The sequence below is a fragment of the Triticum aestivum genome, chromosome 5B, assembly GCF_018294505.1.
Source record: "Triticum aestivum cultivar Chinese Spring chromosome 5B, IWGSC CS RefSeq v2.1, whole genome shotgun sequence".
NCBI classification, from domain to species: Eukaryota; Viridiplantae; Streptophyta; class Magnoliopsida; order Poales; family Poaceae; genus Triticum; species Triticum aestivum.
Window position 1 is genome coordinate 640,024,860 of NC_057807.1, and position 18,718 is coordinate 640,043,577.

The following is an 18,718-nucleotide window of genomic DNA, read 5'->3' on the forward strand; positions in this document are numbered from 1 at the left end:
CGGGTCAGGAGGTGCGCGTGCGGGGTAAGGGAGAGCCCGCCGCCGCCAGTCCGCCCAGCCAGATCCGGGGGCGCCGCCGGCGACGGCGGGGGGGAGGGGCACGGGGGAGGAGGAAGGAGAGGCGAGCGGGGGGAGCCGCCCCGGCCGCCCCCCAGGGAGGCGGCGCGAGCGCGGGGTCGGGGGAGGGGAGGGGAGGGGAGCCTATCAGCTTCCGTCTCTAGCATATAGGTCTACTACCCAACAGACCTTGCAGCCAAACCTAACATCTAAGACCTGAGGGCCCAACCAGGACGCCTGCCGGGTATGGGCACCCACCAGTTCGGCGTGCTCCTCAATCAGGACGCCTGCCGGGTATGAGGCCGTCGCAGCCACCTGCCACCAATCCATCTTCAAAGCTATACTGCAGCATCAACCTTGCCCTGATCTCGCTGCCGCCGACGCCACCATGGCACCAGACAGCTCCACCATCCTGCGCTCGTCCATCCAGCCGCATCCATCATCGATATGCAGCCGCACCATGCCGCCAAAACATCGACATCAACGCGGAAGATAGAACGCTGCACCACCTGGCAACCTCCACACCGTTGCCACTGCTGGAGATACTCGGGGCCCACCATCCACATCGTCTCTCCCCCGAACAGCAGGTCCTCCCAAGACGGCGCCTCCATGGAGGATACGACACGTAGGATGCCGCCGCCGCCCAATCCAGAATGAATTTTGGACTTTCGTCCGGGATGGGTTCGGAGGTGGATAGGAGAGACATCGGCTTCGCCTCCATGGAGGATAACGGCGTTGAGTGACGTCGCCGATGCCGGGCCGGCCTAGCCGACCAAAGTTTCCTCCGGTCCCGATCCTATGCCACCAATCCTCCGCTTGCTCCGGATCCGGCGACAAGCCACGATCCAAAACCTGCGAAGATGGAAGATCCATGGAGCTCGACCCATCGGAAAGGAGGATCGAGAAGAACCCGTTGTAGACCTCCAGACACGTGACGACCAACATCACCCCGCGGCGGCCGACGGAGTCCGAAGCCAAGATCCAGATGGATCCGATCCAGATCCGGCGGCACCCGCGACCACCGGGCAGTTCGAACGCAGCCACCACCTCGCGACTTGCAGGCCACCCCCATCGAGCCGCTCACGACGTCGGCGGGAGACCCGCCGCCGCGCCACCGAACCCCACGTTAGCCCGGTGCTCCTCTCGTCCCCACTGTCCCGTGCCAGCCAGAACGAGATGAATGGGAAGAAGCCCTACCGCCGCCCAGCCGGCCAGGCTTCGCCCGGCGGTGTTGCGGACGGCGGTGATGAGGAAGAGGGACGGAGGAGAGTGTGAGGAGCGGCGGCTAGGGTTTCCCCTTGGGTCGCCTGCGGGAGGCGATGCGAGGGGACGCGATATGCAGGAGGAGAAAATTGATCTCCAAAATGGGGAGATTTTCACTTCCCAGCCTCTGCACCAACTAAGGATGCATACGGCCATTTTAGTATGAGTACCAAGATAAACATGGTCCTCAGAATTTTTTAAATGAGTATCATGATATTTCTTGATGAGTGGTTCCACCACACATCAAGCTTGATCCTCAATAAACGGGGGAAAACCCCTGTGCATCACCTGTCAATTTTGAGAATTGAACTCGGGTCGTTGGGTTACACAACCACATACCCAACCACTGAGCCAAGGCTCTCTCTGCTATAAAATGGGAGAGATTTTCACTTCCTTACACAACCACATACCCAACCACTGATCCAAGGCTCTCTCTGCTATAAAATGGGAGAGATTTTCACTTCCCGGCCTCTGCACCAACCAAGGATGCATACAACCATTTTAGTATGAGTACCAAGATAAACATGGTCCTCAGAATTTTTTTAAATGAGTATCAAGATATTTCTTGATGATAGGTTCCACCACACACCAAGCTTGATCCTCAATAAATGGGGGAAAACCCCTGTACATCACCTGTCAATTCTAGGAATTGAACTCGGGTCGCTAGGCTGCACAACCGCATGCCCAACCACTGAGCCAAGGCTCTCTTTGCTTAAAAATGGGGAGATTTTCACTTCCCGGCCTCTGCACCAACTAAGGATGCATACGGCCATTTTAGTATGAGTACCAAGATAAACATGGTCCTCAGAATTTTTTAAATGAGTATCAAGATATTTCTTGATGAGTGGTTCCACCACACATCAAGCTTGATCCTCAATAAACGGGGGAAAACCCCTGTGCATCACCTGTCAATTCTGAGAATTGAACTCGGGTCGTTGGGTTACACAACCACATACCCAACCACTGAGCCAAGGCTCTCTCTGCTATAAAATGGGAGAGATTTTCACTTTCTTACACAACCACATACCCAACCACTGATCCAAGGCTCTCTCTGCTATAAAATGGGAGAGATTTTCACTTCCCGGCCTCTGCACCAACCAAGGATGCATACAACCATTTTAGTATGAGTACCAAGATAAACATGGTCCTCAGAATTTTTTTAAAATGAGTATCAAGATATTTCTTGATGATAGGTTCCACCACACACCAAGCTTGATCCTCAATAAATGGGGGAAAACCCCTGTACATCACCTGTCAATTCTAGGAATTGAACTCGGGTCGCTAGGCTGCACAACCGCATGCCCAACCACTGAGCCAAGGCTCTCTTTGCTTAAAAATGGGGAGATTTTTACTTCCCGGCCTCTGCACCAACTAAGGATGCATACGGCCATTTTAGTATGAGTACCAAGATAAACATGGTCCTCAGAATTTTTAAATGAGTATCAAGATATTTCTTGATGAGTGGTTCCACCACACATCAAGTTTGATCCTTAATAAACGGGGGAAAACCCGTGTGCATCATCTGTCAATTCTGGGAATTGAACTCGGATCGTTGGGTTGCACAGCCACATACCCAACCATTGAGACTTAGCCGTGTAGGGAGATAAAAATCATGCATCTACATCCCAGGATGATGCGAAAGAGGACATGCCAGTGCGCTGCTCTACCGTGATGCACGGGAAGATTGTTTTTTTATGGAAAAAGTCTAAAATAAACCTTAAAGTTGTAGACGAAAGCTAAATCAAACACTTAACTATGAATCCCGAAAATTGACACTCTGAACTTCTAATCCCGGTCTATTTTGGACCCTATACCTGTTTGGCACACCGGGAAAACTACAATCCCGCCCGGGATTACCAGCTACTCTCACGGACAAGAATTTGGGCCGGCCCACTATAAGAAACCAAGAATTCGTGAGGTTTAAAAAATGTCCGCATATTTCTAAAATTGTTCAGAAGTTAAAAATGTTCCTGTTTTATACTTTTCGAACAAATTTAATTCTTTTTGTGTTTTTTAAAACTGCTTGGAACTTTGAAACTCTATTAGCATTTGAAAAAATTGTTCGCGATTTCAAAAAAATCACATTTCTCAAAAAATGTTCAGCATTCCAACAGTTTTTCACATGCTTTGAAAGATGTTTCGTATTTTAAAAATTGTTTCATATTTTTTAAATAATGTTTTTGGAATTTCGTAAATTATTTCATAAATAATGTATTTAAAAAATGTTTCAGATTGTTGGCAGTGGACTCAACTGGGCCAGCGCACCAGACATGAAGCGAGTTTTTTTCCTTAACATGCGACGTAAAAATTATTTCTTTCTTTTTCTTGACGGGCGACGTAATAATTCCAAAACAAAAAACATGCCCTGGAGTCGAACTTGGGACTTGGTCGCCACTATAGGAGACGACTATGACTGACATAGTCAGAGGCCCGAAATATTTAATCAAAAACCAAAGCGTCAAACTTTGAAAATATTTTTTAGGTGCAAACAAGTATGGAAAACGTATTTATATATGAAATATGAACATTTATAAAGTGCGAGCACTTTTTGAAAATTTCAAATACTTTTAAAAAACAACAACTTTGAAAAAGCGAACACCTTTATAATTTTTTTTGCAACCTGAACAAAATTTTGAAGTGCTCACGAGTTTAAAAAATGTGTTTGTGACATTTTGAAAAAAATGTGTGTGCAATGTAAAAATATGTTTGCGTGATGTAAAAAAAATGTGTCATAACCTTAACAGAATATATGTGGCATGTCCTTGAAAAAAGTGTATGCAAATTTAAAAATGTTGAACCATGTAAAAGAGTGTTCGTGTAGTTTTATAAAATGTTTATTGTCGTTAAGAAAATGTAAAACATGTATTTGAAAAAAATATTACCATGTATTCAAAAAAATTTGAACCATTTAATTTCAAAATAGACATAATGTATTTGAAAATATCAAAAGTTTATCCAAAAATATTTAATCCATGTGTTAAAAATGTACATTGGATACTGAATTTAGACATGTGTAAAAATGAAAAAAGAAAAGAAAACAAAAAATAAAGAAACTAAGAAAACCATATTAGTGCGCGTGCGCGAGTAACTGTTGTACTGGGCCGGCCCAATTCAGCAAATCCTGATTACGTCCTGTCAAGGTTTAAAATAGATCAGGATTATAGAGTTTGGTGTGCTCATTTCAGGGATTGAGAGTTCGGGGTTTGATTTAGCTTTCGCCTACAAATTGAAGGTTTGTTTTGGACTTTTTCCTTTTTTTATTGGAAGGCGAGTTTTTCTTGGGACCTCCTTTTTTTCGAGAATCATCTTGGGGCCTCCTATATGTTGTGCTTTGCAACAAGTAGTCGGCGATTCACACAGGGGGCAGCCCACCTAGGCAGGCCCATTTACGGTGGCACCGCGTAGCGAGGTAAAAGAGCACGCACTAGCTGGGAATGGAACCCACGAGATAGTTACAAGAGACCGATTGCTTCATTGGTTGCAGCCCCTCCACTGATGGTTGCCGATCTCATTGACACAACCACGGCTTCTTGGAGAGAGGACTTGATCCGAACAGCTTTCACTTCTTTTGATGCGGAAGCAACTTTAGAGATTCCTCTCTGTACACGAAGGGTAGCTGACTTCTGGTCTTGGGGCGAAGATTCTCGTGGGAAATTTTCTGTTGGGTCGGCCTACCGCATGTTGGTTCGGACAAAATATGATAGAGAGGGCTGGCTGGAAGAGCGAGAGGAACCATCTTCAAGCGAGGGGGACAGCAGTGAATGGAGAGCCATCTGGAAGGTCGATGTACCAAGCAAAATCAAGGTTTTTCTGTGGCGACTTGCTGACACTCAATTCCATCGAGTGATGTGTTACACAGGAGGAATATGGCGACAACAGGGGTGTGCAGGCTGTGTGGGGTGTCGGACTCCTGGAGACATGCGCTGCTGAATTGTCACATGGCACGCTGCACTTGGGCACTTTCCTCTCAGGCCATCGCTGACGAGCTGAGCTCTCAACAACAAGAGTGCCCAAAGATGTGGTTATTTGCAATGATGAGAGCTCTGAAATCTGAAGATTTTGTCAGGTTTTCAGTCTCACTTTGGGCCGTGTGGGGAGCAAGGAGGAAAGCATTGTATGAAGGCATTTTTAAACCACCCCAGGCGACGCATGATTTCATAAGCTCGTATGTATCTGATTTCCAGGTAATATCCACACCGAGAGCAGGGACAGGAGGTGGATCAGTACGTCACCCAGCTTGGATTGCTCCTCCTGATGGTTTTGCGAAGGTGGACGTGGATGCCGCTGTGGGCAACCGCAGCCGTTTTGGAGCTGTGTCGGCTATATGCAGAGACCACGTCGGCAATTTCATGGGAGCGTCAGCGATCATATTCAAACATATCAAAGATCCCACGACGTTAGAAGCAATGGCAGTACAGGAAGGCCTTGATCTAGCAACTGATTTAACCATCACTAAGGCACATGTTGCTACAGATTGCAAGGCTGTCGCTAGTGAATTTGGCAGGAGAAGTACGGCTGCATACGGACCGGTGGTTAGAGAAATTGAGGTGCAGGCGTCTTCTTTCATTTCATGTAATATAGTTCATCAGCCTAGGAGCTCAAATTTCAATGCTCACAACTTAGCAAAGCATGCTTTAACTCTTAACATTGGTCGTCATGTTTGGTTAGGCCAACGAGTAGGCATTCCCTTCGTCCCTGTAAATATTGTGACGACGTAATAAAGTTTTGCGAGGTTGCCTAAAAAAAAGCTGGGAATGGAACCCGCGACAGTTTATTGATGTGTAGCGTGTTGCTAGCCATTGTGAGCTCTAGTGGCAGATATGCAGCGGCAGTTAAAGAACTAAGGGCAGCGGCAAAACTTGACACCTCTTGAGAAAAGCACAAACATTTTTTCAAAAATTGATTAAAATTTGAACATTTATTTTACCAACATGGACAATTTTGATAATTTATGAACATTTTTCGAATTTGTGAATAAATTTTGAAATTTGCAAACATTTTTTGAGATTAAGAAAAATAATATGAGAAGGGAACAATTTAAGAAAGTAGAGAAAACACTATCATTTAGAAAAATTGGGAACAAAATTTTGAAAGTGAGAACAATCTGGAAATCCCAAACAAATTTTTAGAAAGCGGACATTTTCTGAATACCTGAACGAAAAATTGAAAATGGAAATATTTTTTGAGAACTTCTAACATTTTTCGTAAATGCAAATAGTTTTTAAAATTCCTAACAATTTTTGAAAACACAAAGAAATTATAAATATTTAAAAAAATGTAAAAAATATTTAAAAAGAGAAAATAAAACTAAAAATAAATAGGAAAAACGAAAAAGAAAAAAGAAAAACAAACCTGGTTGAGTAACCTTACTTTCTAGAAGGTTCCCAAAGCGGAACTGAAAGTCATGCGTACATCAGGAAATGGGTCCACCCAATTGCTTAAAAGATCGACCGTGCGTGTGTGATTTGTCAACAGTTAGGCAAAATACGTCAAATAAGGATTTCGTTTGTTTAGGTCCAGAGACGTGTCTGAGTGTCACTGCTGCTGCTTTTTTTTTTGAGCGGTTAAACCAAGCTTTATTCAGAAAAATCCACATGGTGTGGGATACAACGCTGATCATGGGATTGGCCTAGCCATAGATGGCACCCCGGTCCCATTGAAAAAGCATGATTGGCTAAACTATGTGCCTCAATGTTGACAGCACGTGATTCAAAAGTAAAAGTAAAACTAAGTAACGAAGATAAACTGTTTATTTCTGCTACAATTGCTCCATTCGGACCCATGCATGAATTGTTGATAGCATTCACGACGCCCTTCGCATCCGAGGCCACTAGCACATCCTGGAGATTTAGGTCTTGGGCTAGGGCTAGTGCTTCCCTGCATGCTATCGTCTCCAGAATTGCCGGATCATCGACACCTGCTATTCCAAGAGCTGAACTCCCCAAGAATAATCCATTAGCATCTCTACATACCGCCGCCGCGACTCCTGCTGTGCCCTTGCGACATGCGGCGTCGACATGTATCTTGGCCACCCCTGCAGGGGGAGCTTTTGGTCGTTGGTTTTGATGGACTGCTCCCACTCCTCGCATAGAGGTACTCGGCCCTGGTTCCCGAACCAGTTCAAGCTCTTGTATAAACCATCCGATGAATGCATGCGTGCTTTGTGGACTCTGAAATATTCCTTCGTGAATTGCTTTGCGCCGCGAAGACCAAATTTCCCATAGTGTTACGGTGAGTTTAACGAACTGATCATGTGATAACAGCTCCATGAGGGTGAACAACCACTGCTTCGCGCTTGGTTCCGTGACGCCTGCTAGCTGGTGAGAGAGGTCCTCATCTACTAGAGCTCATATGCACCGTGACATAGTGCACTTCAACAACGAATGCCTCCATGAGTCCGGCTGGCCACACATGCCGCACGAGCTAGAGTTGGTCATGTGTCGATGCTCCCGAACATCATTCGTGGGAATGGAATGTTTTGACAGTCTCCAAAGGAACATACGTATTTTCGCTGGCACTTGTACTTTTCACAGAGTTTTCCACGCCCCCTCTTCCTGCGATGTACCAGACGATCCCGCTCTTGTTTCCAGCCAAGCCTCCCTTCTTGCCCTCGTGCTTACGAGCATCCGATATGCACTTTTAACCGAGAAGAAGCCGAATCTCTCGTGGCTCCAGCTCCAGAAATCTTCGATATTTTTTGTGCACAGAGGGATACCGAGTATGCATCTTGCGTCCATGGGCAGGAACGTAGCCCGCACCCGCTGTTTATTCCAAGAAGCTAAGGTTTGATCTATTAGCTCGGACACATAGACCGGTGGGTTTGGTTGAAGATGTCCATAAGGCCTCATCGTCTCCTCCCTCGGGATCCAATTGTCTTCCCAAATTCTGGTAGTTTGACCATTGCCTATGCGCCTGATTAGTCCTTGTTTCAGCACGTCCTTACCTTCTATTATGGCTCTCCAAACCTGGCTAGGATGAGAACCCAGTTCGGAGTTCAAAAACTGACCCCCAGGGTAGTATATGCTCTTAAGCAACCTTGCGCAAAGGCTGTCTGGTTGTTGAACAAGGCGCCACGCCTGTTTAGCTAACATAGCCATGTTGAAAAGCTCAAAATCTTTAAAGCACAAGCCCCCCATTCCTTTCGGCTGGGTCATCTCCTTCTAAGAAACCCAATGAGGTTTCCTTTGGCCATTCTTGCTGCCCCACCAAAATTTCCGTACCAGTTTATTTAGGTGTTCGCACAACCCCCTTGGCAGTTTAAAGCAAGACATGGAAAACACTGGGATAGCTTGGGCTACTGACTTGAGTAGCACTTCCTTCCCTACCGCCGACATAGAGCTCTCAATCCATCCCTGAACTTTACTCCATAATCGGTCTTTCAGGTATTTGAACGCTCCATTCTTGCTGTTCCCAATGTCAGAGGGCATCCCAAGATACTTTTCATTCAAGGTTTCGTTGGGTACATTTAGGGCCAACTTGATATCATTCCGAACACTATCTGACACTCCCTTGCTGAAAAATGGTTGATTTGGCATGATTGAGTCTCTGTCCAGAGGCTCTGCAATAGGTGTCCAAGACTTGGTTTACCTCCTCAGCTCCCTCACTATCTGCCTTGTAAAACAGCAGGCTGTCATCAGCGAATAAGAGGTGATTAACCCTAGGTGCCGATGATGACACCTGTAACCCCTCCATGTTGGATGACTGTCTTCTAGATTTTAACAGGCACGACAAGCCCTCTGCTGCTTGTCACGGCCTGCTTTGTAGTCTCTGGTCTGGCTCGGCCCGTTCTTACCCATCGTGGGCTTCCAGTCATGCCCATCAGATCGGTATCCCTCATCAAGCAAACGAGGTAAACCAGTTGTTGAACATTTATTGCCAAGCTTCGGGTCAACGCATAAATCATGATAAGTCGTCAATACACTTCAGTAAAGGCACTCCGGACAGTGTAAGAGAAGCAATAAAGGTGGTGTTACAAGTTCAAAATGAGGCGCTGAGCGCCAAATACCTCGGGATTCCCACGGAGGTGGGGGCTTCCAAAAATGGGGCTTTCAAATATTTGATAGATTACTTATGGATTAGGGTTCAGGGATGGATTGAGAAATCATTATCTTCAGCAGGGAAAGAGGTATTGGTTAAATCTGTGGCTCAAGCAGTCCCAGTCTTCTCTATGTCCTGTTTCAAGCTCCCAAGGAGCTTATGCGAGCATTTGAATATGTTGATTAGGAAATTCTGGTGGGGGAGTAAAGAAGGACACCGCAAACCTAGTTGGGTTTCATGGGAATCAATGACCCAACAAAAAGTATGGGAGGATTGGGTTTTAAAGACTTTGAGCTCTTCAACTTAGCACTTTTGGCTAAGCAAGCATGGAGAATCCTTCAATTCCCAGAATTGTTGAGTGCAAGAATTCTAAAGAGTATATACTTCCCGAATGGCTCCATCCTAGAGGCAGAGCTTAGCAGCCACCCTAGCCAAATCTGGCGGGCTGTAATAGAAGGGCGAGATATACTCAAACATGGCCTAATCAGAAGAATTGGCAATGGGGAGTCTACCAACATCTGGGAGGATAATTGGCTACCACGAGGGGAGATGATGAGACCGTATGGGAGCCGCCAAAGAAATCCTCCTACGACAGTGTCAGAATTAATTGATCATACTTCTGCAGTTTGGGACATAGAGAGACTACAGGAGGCGTGTCTCCCGATTGACATCGCATCCATATTGAGCATACCACTTTGTACGTCGAACATGCCTGATACATGGTCTTGGAATTTTGAGAAAAATGGATGTTTTTCCGTCAGATCAGCCTACAGGATGATGGTGGACAAGAAATTCAGAAGGGAAGCATGGCTTGATGGGGAGCTGGATCCTCAAGCAATGATCGTGATGGAGAATCATGGAAGCTTCTATGAAAAACTCCTGTCCCAGGGAAAATTCGCATGTTCCTTTGGAGGTTGGCAAAACACTCCATCCCAACGGAGGATATTCGAGCTCACAGAAATATGGCAACCTCAAGTGCTTGCGGCTTGTGCGGTGCCGAGGTGTAAGGGCTTATTTATCCCTTAGATGTTTTGGTGATTGATGACAATGCTTTTGCGGACTAATCGTGTGCCTTGAGTTTCTCAGATACTTCATGACTAGGCACGAGACGATTCGGTGCCCCTCGGAGACTATTGAAGTCGGCGTTGTTCTACGTTTCTCTTTGGTGGATTTGAGTCGTAGGAGAGCCGTACTATTAAGAGGGGGTCCGCGTGGGAAAGGTTTGGGTGGAATCAACACGTACACTTGTCCTACCTTGCCCTGCACTTTGGAGCTTTCCTACATTATCTTGGTTGTGCTGAAATCTGACGTCTACTGATGTACTTGTGGTAGTACCGCAAGTACCAACGGTAGTACCGCTGTGGGTCACGGTAGTACCGCTCCTCTTGAGCCGTAGTACCGCAGATCCCAGGCCTAGTGCCGCTTCGGTACGGTAGTAGGGGCGGATGTAATTTTTTTACATCCGCGCCACCCACGGTAGTACCGCTCGTCCAACGCGGTAGTACCGCGGGGACCCACGGTAGTACCGCTCTCCAGGAGTCCTAGTACCGTGGCCCTCCTACCTAGTACCGCAGCGTCACGGCAGTAGGCGCGGATGTAATTTTTTACATTCGCGCCCGCAACGGTAGTACCGCGCCTCGCGAGCGGTAGTACCGCGTCGGATTTTTGTACCACCTCATTTCAGCGGAAGTAGGCACGGATGTAATTTATTTCATCCGTGCTCTTCGCAGGCTATGACTTCCCTGCCTTGCGGTAGTACTGCACCCTAGTCAGGCAAGTCTCGGCCTCTGCTGCTGTCACGGAAGTACCATGGTCCGCCACGGTAGTACCGCGCGGCCTCGCGGTAGTACCGCGCCCCTGGACCGGTAGTACCGCGTGTCGTGGGCTGAACTTGTGGATAACGGTTGAATTTTTCCCATGGCTATATAAGGGGCGTCTTCTACCTCTAGTTGACTACCTCGTCCACCTCTAAGCTCCATTGTTGCTCCAAACTCCATTTTCGCTCGATCTCTCTCCCTAGCCAATCAAACTTGTTGATTTGCTCGGGATTGGGTGACAAGGGCCCGATCTACACTTCCACCACAGGATATTTAATTCCCCCCACTTATCCCTAGCGGATCTTGTTACTCTTGGGTGTTGAGCACCCTAGACGGTTGAGGTCACCTCGAAGCCATACTCCATTGTGGTGAAGCTTCGTGGTGTTGTTGGGAGCCTCCAAGTGTTGTGGAGATTGCCCCAATCTTGTTTGTAAAGGTCCGGTTGCCGCCTTCAAGGGCTCCAATAGTGGAATCACGACATCTCGCATTGTGTGAGGGAGTGAGGAGATTACGGTGGCCCTAGTGGCTTCTTGGGGAGCATTGTGCCTCCACACCGCTCTAACGGAGACGTACTTCCCCTTAAAAGGAAGGAACTTTGGTAACACATCCTCGTCTCCACCGGCTCTACTCTTGGTTATCTTGTCCCTTTACTTTTGCAAGCTTACTTGAGTTATATCCATTGCTTGCTTGTGTGCTTATTGTCTTTGCATCATATAGGTTGTCCACGTAGTTGCACATCTAGACAACCTATTTCATTGCAAGTTTTTAATTGTTAAAGAAAAGTCTAAAAATTGTTAGTTGCCTATTCACCCCCCCTCTAGTCAACCATATCAATCCTTTCAATTGGTATCAGAGCCTCGTCTCTTTATTAAGGACTTTGCCGTCCGAAGAGTATGGTTGACACCCACGACGGTGCGGAGGAGCACTCCGGTGTGAATCCCATCTTGTCCACGGCCGAAGGGGGAGCCTCGGTCTCTCGTGAGGAATTCAATGTGGCTTTAGACACATTGAAAACCTCCATGACGGCCGAGGTTAAAAGCATGTTTTCTGATTTCTTAGACGGACTTAAACTTTCTACCTCGCCGATGAAAGTGGGTGATCCCACTAACAAGGTGACGGATGCTACCTCCGACAAGGGGAAGCTAACAGTGAAAAGAGTCCGTCTACTAGTGGTAGAAATGGCACCGGCATCTTTGCCAATGTGGAACCCCCAGTGTATAGAGGACCGATCCCCTCTACTCATTTGAATCATGCCGGTCCTCCTCCTAAATATGTGAAAAATGAAGATTTTGACGCTTGGCTTTATCGCTTCAAGCGTCACTTAAAACATGTGAACACTAACCTTTGGAGAATTATTGAAGAAGGTTTCTATCCTCATGATCCAAGCAACTTCACCCCTCGAGAAGAAGTGGACAATCAATTCAATGAGAGTGCTCTCTTCATCATCCAAGATGCAATCCTTCCCGAAGATCTCCCTCATCTTCGACCTCATGCCATGGCTAAAGAAGCATGGAAATGTGTCGAGCGTCTCTATCGAGGAAGTGCTAGCATTCAACGCTCCAACTATGAAGTGGTGCAAGATGAAGCCGATGAGTTTGCAATGAAAGAGGATGAAGAACCTCGTGAGCTCTTTCGAAGAGTGACCAAACTCGCGGTCGCACTCCGAGATCATGGGAGCAAGGACACGGATGACAACTGGATCAAGCGCAAGTTCCTCAAGGCCATGATGCCCTACAACAAGGCCATGTCCTCCGTCATTCGCCAAAGACCGGACTTCCACTCCATGACCTCTGGTGAAGTGTTGGATGAGTTTGTTGCAATGAGCATCTTGGACAAGACCGCCGACAATGCGGTGCTCCGTTCCCAAAGGGCAAAGAAGCCCAATCTTGCCTTGAAGGCCAAGGTTAGTGTGGAAGAAGAAGAAGAAGAGGAAGATGAGGAGAGCAACCCCGAGGACACGAAGTATGATTATCATGAGCACATGGCTCTTGCCTCAAGACAGTTTTGGAGTAAGAAGAATACAAGACCCAACTTCAACAAGAACAACTCAAGTGGCCTCAAGGGGAAGCAACGAGTTAGAACTTGTTTCAACTGTGGCAATGTTAGCCATTTCGTTGCGGATTGTCCCTACGAGAAGCGGGAAGACAATGGTGGCAAGTTCATCCGAAAAGACAAAGCCAAGTCCTTCCCCAACAAGAACAACTTCACCAAGAAGACTCCTTCTCGCGGGTTGGTGGTTCAAGAAGAATACCGTGAGGATGACGATGATGATGAAGATGGTGAAACAATGGCCATGGCATCCGTTGCCATTGTCACAACTCCCCGGGTGTCTCTCTTCGATGCACCTAACGAGAACATCACCGCCAAGTGCCTCATGGCTAAGGCCACCAACAAGGTAACCTCCAACATCAAAACCACCATTATTCCTAACCCTCCTTCAACGGATGACTTTGATAATGGTAAGGGGTCTAATGAGGAGATCAATGAATTTGAGTCCTTCATGAGTAAGCTCAAGGGCAAATCCAAGAAGCACTTTGTTGCTCTCTTGGAACAACTTGGTGAAGCCAATGACATGATCGAGGCTCACGAAGAAACCATCTCTAAGATGGAAAGTCATAGTCGTGACTATGCCGATGAGATATCGGATCTCTCTAATGCTCTTGAGGAAGAGCGTGAGCATCGTTTGGCTCTTGAGGAGTCACACAACGATGGTCATGCTAAACTAAAGAAAGATCTTGATCATGCTCTTGTTGTGTCTCGTGTTCTAGCTTCCGAGAAGGCTAAACTTGGGGTTGATCATGTTAGACTCACGGAGGAGTTTGATGTACTTGACAAGGCCCACAAGGTCTTGAAAGGTGCTCATGCTACCCTCAAGGAGTCTCATGCTCAACTCCAAGTTAAGCTAACCAAGGAAAAGGCCACATTTCCTCACATGGTCTTAATTGATAATGCAAATGCTACTAACCCATGTTGTGAGCATGTGCATCTTGTGGAGGAGAATGCCAAGTTGAAGGAACAACTCGAGAAAGGTCTTGTGTCATGCATACAAGGCGAGAAGAACCTAAATGACCTTTTGAGCAATCAAAAGGAAGTTGTGGGCAAGGAGGGAGTTGGGTTCTCACCCAAGTCCAAGAACAAGAAGAAGAACAAGGAGAAGAAGAGCAAGACCAATCGACCTCCTCCGCTCACGCAAACCTTTGTGAAGGAGGGAGAAGGTGCTCCTAAGGAGAAGAAGAACAATGGGAAGAGTGGTGATGCCAAAAAGCGCAAAGCCATCTCTCCCAACAAAGCCGGCGACTTTAACCCATCTTATGTGTTGTGCCGTGCTAGTGATGGGCATGTTTATGCTAAATTTGTTGGTTCTCCTTATGAGTACATTGAATGGTCTATTTGGGTTCCTAAGACCCTTGTTACTAACATCAAAGGACCCATTACTCAATGGGTACCTAAAACCAAGCATTGATCTCTTGTAGGTGTTTGCTTCCGGTGGGGGATCATGGTTGCTCGATAGTGGAGCAACAAATCATATGACCGGGAGCAAGGACTTGGTGGTGGATGTGCACAAGATCCCATCTATGCCCACCAATGTCGAATGGGGTGATGCCTCACATTCTAAGGTATTGGGTCTTGGCAAGGTTGTCATTTCTCATGATCTAACGATCGAGAAAGTCGTGCTTGTTGAGTCCCTTGCGTTCAATTTACTTTCCGTTCGTCAACTCGCACTCATGGGCTTTGCCACCTTCTTTGATATTGATACTGTGGCCCTCTTGTGGAGCAAGACTCTTAAAGTAGCCTTTGTTGGGCATGTCGAGAATGGTCTCTATGTGATTAACTTTTCGGAGCAACCCACTAAGACTGCGACATACCTAATGGCTAAAGTTGATGTGGGATGGCTTTGGCATCGCCGTTTAGCCCACGTCAATATGAGATCTTTGCAAAGTCTTCTCAAGGGGGACCATGTTCATGGACTAACAAATGTTAGTTTTGCCAAAGATCGTGTTTGCAGTGCTTGTATCGAAGGAAAGCTTCATGAGACGGCTCACCCTCCCACGACTATCATCTACTCGAAGAGACCCTTGGAGCTCCTGCACATGGACCTCTTCGGGCCTCCATCCTTTGATAGTCTTGTGGGTAGAAAGTATTGCTTGGTGATTGTGGATGATTATTCAAGATACACTTGGGTATATTTCTTCAAGAGGAAGAGTGAGACTCAACAAACCGTCATCGACTTTGCAAATGAAGCTCAACATCAACATAATGCAAAGATTCTGACAATAAGAAGTGACAACGGCACCGAGTTCAAGAGCTACACCTTGGATGAGTTTCTTAGTGATGAAGGGATCAAGCATCAATATTCTGCACCATATACCCCTCAACAAAATGGTGTTGCGGAGAGGAAGAACCGGACGTTGATGGATGCGGCAAGGACCATGATGGCGGAGTTCAAGTCTCCATACAACTTTTGGGCCGAAACCATCAACACAGCTTGTCATGCATCCAATCGGCTCTATCTCCGCAAAGGCTTGAACAAGACTCCGTATGAGATACTCACCGGGAACAAGCCCAATCTCAAGTACTTCTGGGTGTTCGGGTGTAAGTGTTTCATTCTCAAGAAAGGTGTCCGTTTGTCTAAATTCGAGGCTAGAGCTCATGAGGGCATATTTGTTGGTTATGCTACAAACTCTCATGCTTACCGTGTTCTCAACAAGTCCAACGAACTCATTGAGGAGACGTGTAACGTAGAGTTTGATGAAAATAACAGCTCCCAAGTGGAGCAAAGTGGTACTTGTGATGTAGGTGATGAAATTCCTCCCCAAGCCATAAGAAGAATGGGTATTGGTCATATCCTACCCATTGAGGAACCCCTTGTGGCCAAAGGAGAAGGACAATGCTCCACTCAAGTGGAGCCATCACCTCCCCAAGACCCACATGCTTCCGAAGAACAAAGTGAAGGCCCTCACCCTCATGAACAAGACCAAGGGCAAGATCAACCTCAAGATGGTGGTGAACCTCTAAATGATGCCCAAGGTCAAGTTCTCCCCCTCAAGCAAGTTCAAGATCATGAGCAAGCTCAAGACGGCGCTCAAGATGATCAAGTTAACCTTCCTCCTTCCACACCCGAGGAGGAATTAGAGTGTCGTGCCACGAAGATTGCTTCTAAGCTCACCACCCAAGGCCATCTCACGGAAAACGTAGTTGGAAGCCTAAGAAAGGGGGTAAGCACTCATAGACAATTAGCTAACTATTGTGAACATCACGCGTTTGTCTCTTGTGTTGAACCCCAAAAGGTCTATGAGGCGCTCGAAGACTCGGATTGGCTCAATGCCATGCATGAAGAACTCAACAACTTCGAGTACAAGAAGGTGTGGAGATTGGTGCCAAGACCTTCGGGGAACCACAACGTTATTGGAACCAAGTGGATCTTCAAGAACAAGCAAGATGCTCATGGGAACATCATTCGCAACAAGGCAAGATTGGTAGCACAAGGCTACTCCCAAGTCGAGGGTATCGACTATGGTGAAACCTTTGCTCCCGTTGCTCGTCTTGAATCCATTCGTTTGTTGATTGCTTATGCTTCCCATCACAACTTTAAGTTGCAACAAATGGATGTGAAAAGTGCTTTTCTTAATGGTCCTATTAATGAGTTGGTCTATGTCAAGCAACCCCCCGGGTTCGAGGACCCCTACTTCCCGGATCATGTGTATCAACTCGATAAGGCACTCTATGGCCTTAAACAAGCCCCACGTGCGCGGTATGACCACCTTACCGAGTTGCTACAAGATCGTGGATTTGAAGTAGGACAAATCGATCCCACTCTTTTTACTAAGAAGGTCAAAGGGGAGTTGTTTGTATGCCAACTATATGTTGATGATATTATCTTTGGTTCTCCTAACAAAGCTTTCAATGAGGAATTTGCCGCTCTCATGACCTCCAAGTTCAAGATGTCTTCGATGGGAGAGTTGAAGTTCTTCCTTGGTTTTGACATCAAACAAATAAGAGAAGTAACCTTCATCAACCAAGCCAAATACACTCAAGACATGCTTAAAAGATTCAAGCTAAGTGATGTCAAGCCGGCTACTATACCAATGCCTACCAAGTGCCAACTTGACATCGATCCCAATGGTAAAGCGATGGATCAAAAGGTATATCGCTCCATGATTGGCTCCTTGCTTTACCTTTGTGCATCTAGACCGGATATCATGTTGAGTGTGGGGATGTGTGCACGGTTTCAAGCCGCACCAAAGGAAAGTCACCATGTGGCGGTCAAGTGAATCTTTCGATATTTGGCTCATACCCCAGACTTTGGCTTATGGTACCCAAGAGGAGCAAATTTCAAGCTTGAAGGTTTCACGGATTCCGATTGGGCGGGGGACAAAGTGGATAGGAAGTCCACTTCCGAAGGGTGCCAATTTCTTGGTTGGTCTTTGGTAAGTTGGTCTTCCAAGAAGCAAAGTTGTGTGTCTCTCTCGTCCACCGAAGCGGAGTATGTGGCGGCCGGTAGTTATTGTGCTCAACTCCTATGGATGAGGCAAACTCTAAAGGAGTACGGTGTCTAGGGCTGAAAAAAAAGCTCGAAGCTCGCGAGCTAAATGAGTAGCTCGTGACTCGGCTCGAATCGACTCGAACTCGAAGAATAACAAGTCGAGTCGAGCTTTAGTTTAAGATCGTTTATAGACCAAGTTAAATGAGCCAATCTCACGAGTACTCGTGTAACTCGTTAGGCTCGATACAAAAGATCAACCACTCCCAATACAAAAAAATCAGCCACTCAGCACCCTATGTCTCAGGCGCACAACACAAGGCCTAGCCGTTGAAGGCCCAATCGCCTAGGAGACTCATGCGTTACAAGGAAACTACTATTGTTTAGTGATATATATGTTTAATATATACATAATCATTTTTATAATATATGAGGGTTTTATGATCATATCTTTAATGAGCTTAACAAGCTAAACGAGCCAGCTCGTGAGTTATATGAGTCGAGCCAATCTTGAATTTGAGCTCGTTATAATAACGAGTCGAGTCGAGATAACTCGTTAACGAAACGAGCTCTAGCGAGTCGAGCCGAGCTGGCTCGACTCGGCTCGAATTCCAGCCCTAACGGTGTCATTTGTTACAAAGTGCCTCTTTGGTGTGATAATGAAAGTGCCATCAAGATTTCTCTCAACCCGGTACAACACTTCAAGACGAAGCACATTGAGATTCGGTATCACTTCATCCGGGATCACATTAGGCGAGGGGAGATCGAGCTCAAGTATGTCAACACTCATGATAACCTTGCAGATATTTTCACGAAGCCCTTGGATGAAGCAAGATTTTGCGAGTTAAGGCATGAGCTAAATATCATTGATTTGAGCAATGTGACTTGAACCCATACACCCTCCACCACACTCAACGTGTTGTCTAGTTTAGGTGTAGGCATGGACATAGGGGGAGTGTTGTTCCCTCAATGAACTCTCCCTCCCCCCATCATGCATAAATCGATCACCTCTTTCACATTAGCCATTTTTGATGGTACTTGTGCTTCAAAGACGAGTTTTGGT